Source organism: Heptranchias perlo, chromosome 25 (assembly GCF_035084215.1).
Source record: "Heptranchias perlo isolate sHepPer1 chromosome 25, sHepPer1.hap1, whole genome shotgun sequence".
In the NCBI taxonomy this organism is placed as follows: domain Eukaryota; kingdom Metazoa; phylum Chordata; class Chondrichthyes; order Hexanchiformes; family Hexanchidae; genus Heptranchias; species Heptranchias perlo.
In genome coordinates, this window is record NC_090349.1 from 45,989,867 (window position 1) to 45,999,976 (window position 10,110).

General features: G+C 45.6%; 1 protein-coding gene across 1 annotated transcript in view; it reads right to left on the reverse strand.

The window, feature by feature from the left end:
- The window catches only part of abcb9 (ATP-binding cassette, sub-family B (MDR/TAP), member 9), a 50,101-nt gene extending 42,911 nt beyond the window's left edge, over positions 1–7,190 (reverse strand). Inside the window, exon 1 of the mRNA XM_068006339.1 lies at positions 7,080–7,190. The gene's annotated coding sequence lies outside the window, so the exon portion shown is untranslated. The remainder of the gene's footprint in view (positions 1–7,079) is intronic.
- Between the last annotated feature and the right edge of the window lie 2,920 nt (positions 7,191–10,110).

Consider the following 10,110-nt stretch of genomic DNA (forward strand, 5'->3'; position numbering starts at 1 on the left):
GTACCTTCCTCTGCTTCAAATATTTATCCAATGTTCCCTTGAAAGAATGGTCTCTGCCTCAACCACTCCCTGTGGCAAAACATTCCCTGCGTAAAGAAATTTCTCAATTCTCTGCTTCCTCTCGGTGACAATTTTAAATCGTCACTAACTCCGCAACCAGAGGAAATAATCTTTCCCTATTCACTATCAAAACTCTCTACAATTTTAAGAATATCAATGAAATCTCCTCTTTTACTCCAGTGGAAACAATTCCAGTATCTCAAGCCCCTCCTCATAACCATGGTCTCCTTCCCTGGCATTATCCTGGTGAATCTATGCTGTCCACTCTCTGTGACTTTAATGTCCTTCCTATAATGGGGAACCCAAGACTGCACATAGTACTCCAACAGTGACCTAAATAATGCTTAGTACAAATATATCATTCCTGATAATCTGTACCCCTATTTATAAAACCCCAAATACGGTTGGCCTTTTTTTATCTACCAGCATTCACTTTCAAAGGATTACGAATTTGAGCCCCTGGATCTCGTGAAAGGTGCTATATAAATGCAAGTCTTTCTTTCTCTCTATGTGTGACTCCAGTCCCACACCAAGGTGTTTGACTATTAACCGTCCTCCGAAGTGGCCCCAGCAAAATACTCAGCATTGTTGGAGCACCTTCACCACACGGTCTGCAGGGGTTCAAGGGGAAGGCTCACCATCACCTTCTCAAGGGGCAACTAGGGATGGGCGATAAACCCGGCCTTGCCAGCGACGCCCACATCCCCAGAATGAATTTTTTTAAAATCAAGGAGTTTGATCTGAAGCCTTTGAACAACAACAACTTGCATTTATACAGCACCTTAAACGTAGTAAAATGTCCGAATGCATTTCACAGGAGCGATTATCAAACAAAATTTCACACCGAGCCACATAAGGAGCTTTTAGGAAAACTTACCAAAAGCTTGGTCAAAGAGGTAGGTTTTAAGGAGCGTCTTAAAGGAGGAGAGAGAGGCGGAGAGGTTTAGGGAGAGAATTCCAGAGCTCAGGGCCCAGGCAGCTGAAGGCACGGCCGCCAATGGTGGAGCGATTAAAATCGGGGATGCGCAAGAGGCCAGAATTGGAGGAGCGCAGAGATCTCGGAGGGTTGTAGGATCTGGAGGAGGTTACAGAGATAGGGAGGGGCGAGGGCCACGGAGGGATTTGAAAACAAGGATGAGAATTTTAAAATCGCAGCGTTCCCGGACCGGGAGCCAATGTAGGTCAGCGAGCACAGGGGGGGATGGGAGAACGGGACTTGGTGCGAGTTAGGATACGGGGCAGCAGAGTTTTAGATGAGCTCAAGTTTATAGAGGTTGAAAGATGGGAGGCCGGCCAGGAGAGCATTGGAATAGTGCAGTCTCGAGGTAACAAAGGCATGGATGAGGGTTTCAGCAGCAGATGAGCTGAGGCAGGGGCGGAGACGGGTGACGTTACGGAGGTGGAAGCGGTTGAAGTGGAATATGGAGGTGGAATTGTGGTTGAAGCTTGGACAATCATAGAGTCATAGAGTTATACAGCACGGATAGAGGCCCTTCGGCCCATCGTGTCCACGCCGGCCATCAAGCCCTGTCTACTCTAATCCCATATTCCGGCATTTGGTCCGTAGCCTTGTATGCTATGGCATTTCAAGTGCTCATCCAAATGCTTCTTGAATGTTGTGAGGGTTCCTGCCTCCACAACCCTTTCCGGCAGTGAGTTCCAGACTCCAACCACCCTCTGGGTGAAAAAGTTCTTTCTCAAATCCCCTCTAAACCTCCCGCCTTTTACCTTGAATCTATGTCCCCTTGTTATAGAACCCTCAACGAAGGGAAAAAGCTCCTTAGTATCCATCCTATCTGTGCCCCTCATAATTTTGTACACCTCAATCATGTCCCCCCTCAGCCTCCTCTGCTCCAAGGAAAACAAACCCAATCTTCCCAGTCTCTCTTCATAGCTGAAGCGCTCCAGCCCTGGTGACATCCTGGTGAATCTCCTCTGCACCCTCTCCAAAGCGATCACATCCTTCCTGTAGTGTGGCGACCAGAACTGCACACAGTACTCCAGCTGTGGCCTAACCAGTGTTTTATACAGCTCCATCATAACCTCCTTGCTCTTATATTCTATGCCTCGGCTAATAAAGGCAAGTATCCCATATGCCTTCTTTACCACCTTATCTACCTGTTCCGCCGCCTTCAGGGATCTGTGAACTTGCACACCAAGATCCCTCTGACCCTCTGTCTTGCCTAGGGTCCTCCCATTCATTGTGTATTCCCTTGCCTTGTTAGTCCCTCCAAAGTGCATCACCTCGCACTTTTCCGGGTTAAATTCCATTTGCCACTGTTCCGCCCATCTGACCAACCCATCTATATCGTCCTGCAGACTGAGGCTATCCTCCTCGCTATTTACCACCCTACCAATTTTTGTATCATCAGCGAACTTACTGATCATACCTTTTACATTCATATCCAAGTCATTAATGTAGACCACAAACAGCAAGGGACCCAGCACCGATCCCTGTGGTACCCCACTGGCCACAGGCTTCCAGTTACAAAAACAACCTTCGACCATCACCCTCTGCCTTCTGCCACTAAGCCAGTTTTGTATCCAAAGTGCCAAGGCACCCTGGATTCCATGGGCTCGTACCTTCTTGACCAGTCTCCTGTGGGGGACTTTATCGAAGGCCTTACTGAAATCCATGTATACCACATCCACTGCGTTACCCTCATCCACACGCCTAGTCACCCCCTCAAAAAATTCAATCAAATTAGTCAGACATGATCTTCCCTTGACAAAGCCATGTTGACTATCCCTGATTAATCCTTGCTTCTCCAAGTGGAGACTAATTTTGTCCTTCAGAATTTTTTCCAATAATTTTCCTACCACTGATGTTAGGCTCACTGGCCTGTAGTTCCCTGGTTTTTCCCTACTCCCCTTCTTGAATAATGGTACTACATTAGCGGTTCTCCAGTCCTCTGGCACATCCCCTGTGGCCAGAGAGGTTCTGAATATATGTGTCAGAGCCCCCGCAATCTCCTCCTTTGCCTCACACAGTAGCCTGGGATACATTTCGTCCGGGCCTGGGGATTTATCCATTTTTAGGCCTGCTAAAACCGCCAATACCTCCTCCCGCTCGATGTTAATATGTTCGAGTATATCACAGTCCCCCTGCCGTATTTCTATGTCTACATCGTCCTTCTCCATAGTGAAAACAGATGCAAAAAATTCATTTAGAACCCCTCCTACATCTGCCGGCTCCACACACAGATTGCCATTTTTGTCCCCAATGGGCCCTATTTTTTCCCTAGTCATCCTCTTACCCTTAATATACTTATAAAACATCTTAGGATTTTTCTTTATTTTGCTCGCCAGTGTTATTTCATGGCCCCTCCTTGATCTCCTAATTTCTTTTTTATGTATCCCCCTGCACTTTTTGTACTCCTCTAGGGCTTCCTCCATCTTTAGCCTTTTGTATCTGCCAAAAGCCCTCCTTTTTTTCCTAATCCATTCTCATATATCCCCTGACATCCAAGGTTCCCTGGAGTTCTTGGAACCACCCTTGACCTTTACGGGAACATGTTGCCATTGTATGGTCTCAATCTCCCTTCTGAAAGACTCCCATTGCTCCGATGCGGATTTTCCTACAAGCAGCTGATCCCAGTCCATTTTGGCCAGATCCTGCCTTATCCTATTAAAATCGGCCTTCCCCCAATTTAGAACCTTTATTTCCGGCCCCTCCCTATCCTTTTCCATGACCACCTTAAATCTCACCGAATTATGGTCACTGTCACCAAAGTGCTCACCTACTAGCACTTCTTCCACTTGGCCGGCCACATTCCCTAGAATTAGGTCCAGTACCGCCCCCTCTCTTGTAGGACTTTCTACATGCTGGCTCAAAAAGCTCTCCTGGATGCACGTTAAGAATTTTGTACCCTCTAAGCCTTTTACACTCTGAGTATCCCAGTTAATATTGGGGAAGTTGAAATCCCCCACTATTATTACCCTATTATTTGCACAATTTTCTGAGATTTGCCTACATATCTGTTCCTCTATCTCCCCCTGACTGTTTGGGGGCCTATAGTACACTCCCATCAAAGTGCTTGCCCCCTTTTTGTTTTTAAGCTCCACCCATATGGCCTCATTAGAGGAACCTGCTAATATATCATCCCTCCTTATGGCAGTAATTGATTCTTTAATTAATATTGCGACCCCCCCTCCTCTTATACCTCCCCCTCTGTCTCGCCTGAAGATTCTGTACCCCTGTACAATCTGTCTGGAACTTCTAAAAATAATTATTTGATAAGTCCCATAGTTTCCAGAGTGGCAAACTATTTATTATTCCTCACTTTACAAGGAGCGAGCTAGTTTAGCAACTACTGCGAATGAATATATACAGTCTCACCGCTGCAATCCACTTCTCCTATTATTGTTCAATAAATGTTGGTTGAAGCCGTGAACAAGATCTACTGCACTTTTATTCTGACATCTTTTGAGTACAAGGAGGGTAAATAACCAAAGTACTCAGATAATTTGTTCCTTGTCTAAAATAAATCGAACGCACAGGGTCCGAGTGGAGAACACGTTTTAGAATTCACCCAGCACTGCTTCCTAGGTGTTTCTGGACCAATAAGGAAAGGGGCATTGCTTCATTTAGTTTTGGGAGATGAAGTGTGGCGAACCGATTATGTTGGAGTGGAACATTCGGAAAATAGCGACCTCAACATAATGATAAAATAGAAAATGAAAATGAATAGTCAAAGATGAGGGTGCTGGACTGGAAAAAGGCAAAGAAACAGAAAAGAAAGGAAGAATTTGCATTTATATGGCGCCTTTCACAACCTCAGGACGTCCCAAAGCGCTTTACAGCCAATGAAGTATTTTTGAAGTGTAGTCACTATTGTAATGTAGGAAACGCAGCAGCCAATTTGCACACAGCAAGATCCCACAAACAGCAATGTGATAATGATCAGGTAATCTGTTTTAGTGATGTTGGTTGAGGGATAAATATTGGCCCAGGACACTGAGGAGAACTCTCCTGCTCTTCTTCAAAATAGTGCTGTGGGATCTTTTACATCCACCCGAGGGGGCAGACGGGACCTCTGTTTAATTTCTCATCCAAAAGACGGCACCTCTGACAGTGCAGCACTCCCTCAGTACTGCACCGGGAGTGTCAGCCTGGATTTTGTGCTCAAGTCTCTGGAGTAGATCTTTGAACTCATGACCTTCTAACTCAGAGGCGAGGGCGCTACAACTGAGCCATGGCTGACACCTAATATATGATGAACATCTGCCTTAAGCAAGGTGGACAGATCTACACTGGACAGATGGGATGAAATCCAGAGCTCCACATCAGGCCTGCTCATCAACAGCTGATTAATCCTGGTCCTCATGCAAAAAGCTTTGGCAAAGTAGACGTGCCGATAAAGTTAACCCCCCCTCGCCCCAGGGTGCTGAGCCGCAGGTTGGGGACCAGTTTCTTTCGCTGAAGCAGTTTCCCCATTTTACATAGAATGTACGGCACAGAAACAGGCCATTCGGCCCAACAGGTCTATGCCAGTGTTTATGCTCCACACGAGCCTCCTCCCTCCCTACTTCATCTCACCCTATCAACACATCCTTCTATTCCTTTCTCCCTCATGTGTTTATCCAGCTTCCCCTTAAATGCATCTCTGCTATTCTTTTTTTTTATTCGTTCACGGGATGTGGGCGTCGCTGGCGAGGCCAGCATTTATTGCCCATCCCTAATTCGCCTCAACTACTCCTTGTGGGAGCGAGTTCCACATTCTCACCACTCTCTGGGTAAAGAAGTTTCTCCAGAATTCTCTATTGGATTTATTAGTGACTATCTTATATTTATGGCCCCGAGTTCTGGTCTCCCCCACAATTGGAAACATCTCCACCTCACAGCTTGGTCCACAAGCATAACCTACATTGCTGGGGGTACAATAGTGTAGTGGTTATGTTAATTGGACTAATAATCTCAGAGAACATGAGTTCAAATCCCACCATAGGCAGTTTGAGAATTTGAATTCAGATTTAAAAATCTGGAAACAAAAAGCTGGTTTCAGTGAAAGTGACCGTGAAGCTGTCAGATTGTTGTTAAGAATCCAACTGGTTCATTAATGTCCTTCAGGGAAGGAAACCTGCCGTCCTTACCCGGTCTGGGCCTATATGTGACTCCAGTCCCCACACCAACATGGTCTACTCTTAACTGCCCCCTGATGTGGCCAAGCAAGGCCCTCAGTTGTATCAAACTACTATTTGGCCAACTTGGGATGGACAATAAATGCCGGCCTTGCCTGTGACGCCCACATCCAGAGAATGAATTATTTTTTTTAAAAAGGGACTCTGTTGTCATTGCAGAATAGTGGGAAAAACTAAAATGCCTTTAGCCCAGTCCACCCACAGCTCTGAAGAATTCTGTCCAAGCTGAAGCTGACAATCGGCAGGATCCCCAGGAATCAATATCTTAAATAAATATCCCTTTTATCTTCTAATCAATTCCTTTGAGATCCCCTCTTGAGCAGCGAAAATCCACCAACACCCATCACAATATCTAACTGCTGAGGCCCTTTGCTCAAGATGATAAATGTAAGGAGTCTTACAACACCAGGTTATAGTCACCTGACGAAGGAGGAAGCCTCTGAAAGCTTGTGATTTTCAAATAAAGCTGTTGGACTATAACCCGGTGTTGTAAGACTCCTTACATTTGTCCACCCCAGTCCATCACCGGCATCTCCACCTCAAGATGATAAAAAGGGCTGGATACCATTCCCCAAATGAAGCACTTTGGGAAAGCTCTACTGTCATCTACAAAAAGGAAGCCCTCAATTCTTTCAAACATGCCTGGTACAGACACACAGTGAGACCACCATACACATCACTGAAGATGAGACAGAGGAACAACTCTGCTTTTTAAATTATTAATTGATTTATTCAGCAAGATTCTCGCCTATCCTGACACAGATCCCAGTTAAATCCCAGATACAGCCTCGTACTTTCACCGCTCCCCAGTCAGGAGTGGGAATGTTGTGAAATTCCATCATCTCATTGAAAGCCGCGGTCTGTTTATTTCTTTCTACCTGTCTCGCCAGCAGGAGGTCCGTTCTGTTCCTGTCCCTTTACTCTGCGGGTCTCCTGTCCACAATATTGCTTTTAATCCAAGCCTGTGTGTGAAGATTTGCCGGATCACCTTCCTGATCCTCGCTGCAAAGGCGTTTCCTGCGGAGGCGGATTATGATCATAAACCTCGGATGGTCCATCTTCCTGGTTTTGGAATCGTCGGTAAAATGACAACTCCTCCCCCCGCAAAAAGAAACACACGCACAACATCTGTAAAAAAAATTACTAAACCTGTCTCCGCCCTTAAAGTGCCTTTTATCTTCTGATCAATTCTTTTGAGGTCCCCTCTTGAGCTGTGCAAATCTAATGGACATGGACCCCCACCATATCTCACTGGTGAGGCCCATTGCTCCAGATGGTTGGAAGCACCCTGGATCCATCAGTAAATCTGCCAGCAGATACAAAAAGGAATTCCCGAATTCTTTCAAAAATGCATGGAACAGACACACTCGGACCATCCAATACATAACTGAGAGGTGTAGATGAACAGAGAGACCTTGGAGAGCATGTCCACCCATCCCTGAAGGTAGCAGGACAGGTAGATAAGGTGGTTAAGAAGGTGTAAGGGATACTTTCCTTTATTAGCCGAGGCATAGAATATAAGAGCAGGGAGGTTATGCTGGAACTGTATAAAACTCTAGTTAGGTCACAGCTTGAGTACTGTGTACAGTTCTGGTCACCACATTGCAGGAAAGATGTGATTGCACTAGAGAGGGTGCAGAGGAGATTTACGAGGATGTTGCCAGGGCTGGAGAATTTTAGCTATGAGGAAAGATTGGATAGGCTGGGGTTGTTTTCTTTGGGACAAAGGAGGCTGAGGGGAGATTTGATTGAGGTGTATAAAATTATGAGGGGCCTGGATAGAGTGGACAGGAAGGACCTATTTCCCTTAGCGGAGGGATCAATAACCAGGGGGCATAGATTTAAAGTGATTGGTTGAAGGATTAGAGGGGAGCTGAGGAGAATTATTTTCACCCAGAGGGTGGTGGGAGTCTGGAACTCACTGCCTGAAAGGGTGGTAGAGGCAGAAACCCTCAACTCATTTAAAAGTACCTGGATGTGCACCTGAAGTGCCGTAACCTACAGGGCTACGGACCAAGTGCTGGAAAGTGGGATTAAGATGGATAGCTCTTGGCACAGACACAATGGGCCGAATGGCCTCCTTCTATGCCGTAACTATCTCTGATTCTATGATTAAAAAAAAGACTTGCCTTTCACGACCTCAGGACATCCCAAAGCACTTTACAGCCAATGAAGTATTTTTTGAAGTGTAGTCACTGTTGTAATATAGAAAATACGACAGCCAATTTGCGCACAGCAAGATCCCACAAACAGCAATGTGATTATGACCAGATAATCTGTTTTTTAGCGATGTTGGTTGAGGGATAAATATTGGTCAGGACACTGGGGAGAACTCCCCTGCTCTTCTTTGTAATAGTGCCAGAGGGTCTTTTACATCCGCCCGAGGGGACAGACGGGGCCTCGGTTTAGCGTCTCATCCAAAAGACGGCACCTCCGAGTGTGCAGCACTCCCTCAGCACCGCACAGGGAGTGTCAGCCTGGATTACAGGCTCAAGTCTCTGGAGCGGGACTTGAACCCACAACCTTCCAATGCCGAGGCAAGAGTGCTCCCCACTGAGCCATGGCTGACACCATTAAAGATATCATTGAATAGGAACAATGTCATAATATCATAGTAGGTACAGCACAGTAGGAGACTATTCGGCCCACTGTGCCGGCTCTTTGAAAGAGCTATCCAATTAGTCCCACTCCCCCGCTCTTTCCCCGTCGCCCTGCAAATTTCTCCTTTTCAAGTATTTATCCAATTCCCTTTTGAAAGTTACTATTGAATCTGCTTCCACCGCCCTTTCAGGCAGCGCATTCCAGATCATAACAACTCGCTGCCTAAAGGAATGTTTCCTCATGTTGCTGCTGACTCTTTTGCCAATCACATGAAATCTGTGTCCTCTGGTTACAGACCCTTCTGCCATTGGAAACAGTTTCTCCTTATTTACTCTATCAAGACCGGTCATGATTTTGAACACCTCTATCAAACCTCTCCTTAACCTTCTCTGCTCTAAGGAGAACAATCCCAGCTTCTCCAGTCTCTCCACATACCTGAAGTCCCCCATCCCTGGTACCATTCTAGTAAATCTCCCCCGCACCCTCTCCAAGGCTTTCACATCCTTCCTAAAGTGCGGTGCCCAGAATTGAACACAATACTTCAGTTGAGGCCTAACCAGTGTTTTATAAAGGTTTAGCATAACTTCCTTGCCTTTGTACTCTATGCCTCTATTAATAAAGCCCAGGATCCCATATACTTTTTTTTAAAAACAGCCTTCTCAACCTGTCCTGCTCCCTTCAAAGATTTGTGTACATACATCCCCAGGTCTCTCTGTTCCTGCACCCCTTCAAAATTGTACCATTTAGTTTATATTGCCTCTCCTCATTCTTCCTACCAAAATGCATCACTTCACACTTCTCTGCGTTAAATTTCATCTGCCATGTGTCTGCCCATTTCACCAGTCTGTCTTTGTCCTCCTCAAGTCTGTTACTATCCTCTACATTGTTTATTACATTTCCAAGTTTGTGTCATCTGCAAACTTTGAAATTATACCCTCGATACCCAAGTCCAGGTCATTAATATATATCAAAAAGAGCAGCAGTCCTAATACTGACCCTTGGGGAACACCACTGTATACTGCCCTCCAGTCTGAAAAACAACCGTTCACCACTACTCTCTGCCCCTTAGACAATTTTGTATCCACGCTGTCACTGTCCCTTTAATCCCATGGGCTTTAATTTTGCTAACAAGTGGTACGTTATCAAATGCCTTTTGGAAGTCCATATACACATCAACCACACTCCCCTCATCCAGCCTCTCCGTTATTTCATCAAAGAACTCAATCAAGTTAGTCAAACACAATTTTCCTTTAACAAATCCGTGCTGACTTTCATTTATTAGCCCATATGTTTCCAATATACTTTCCT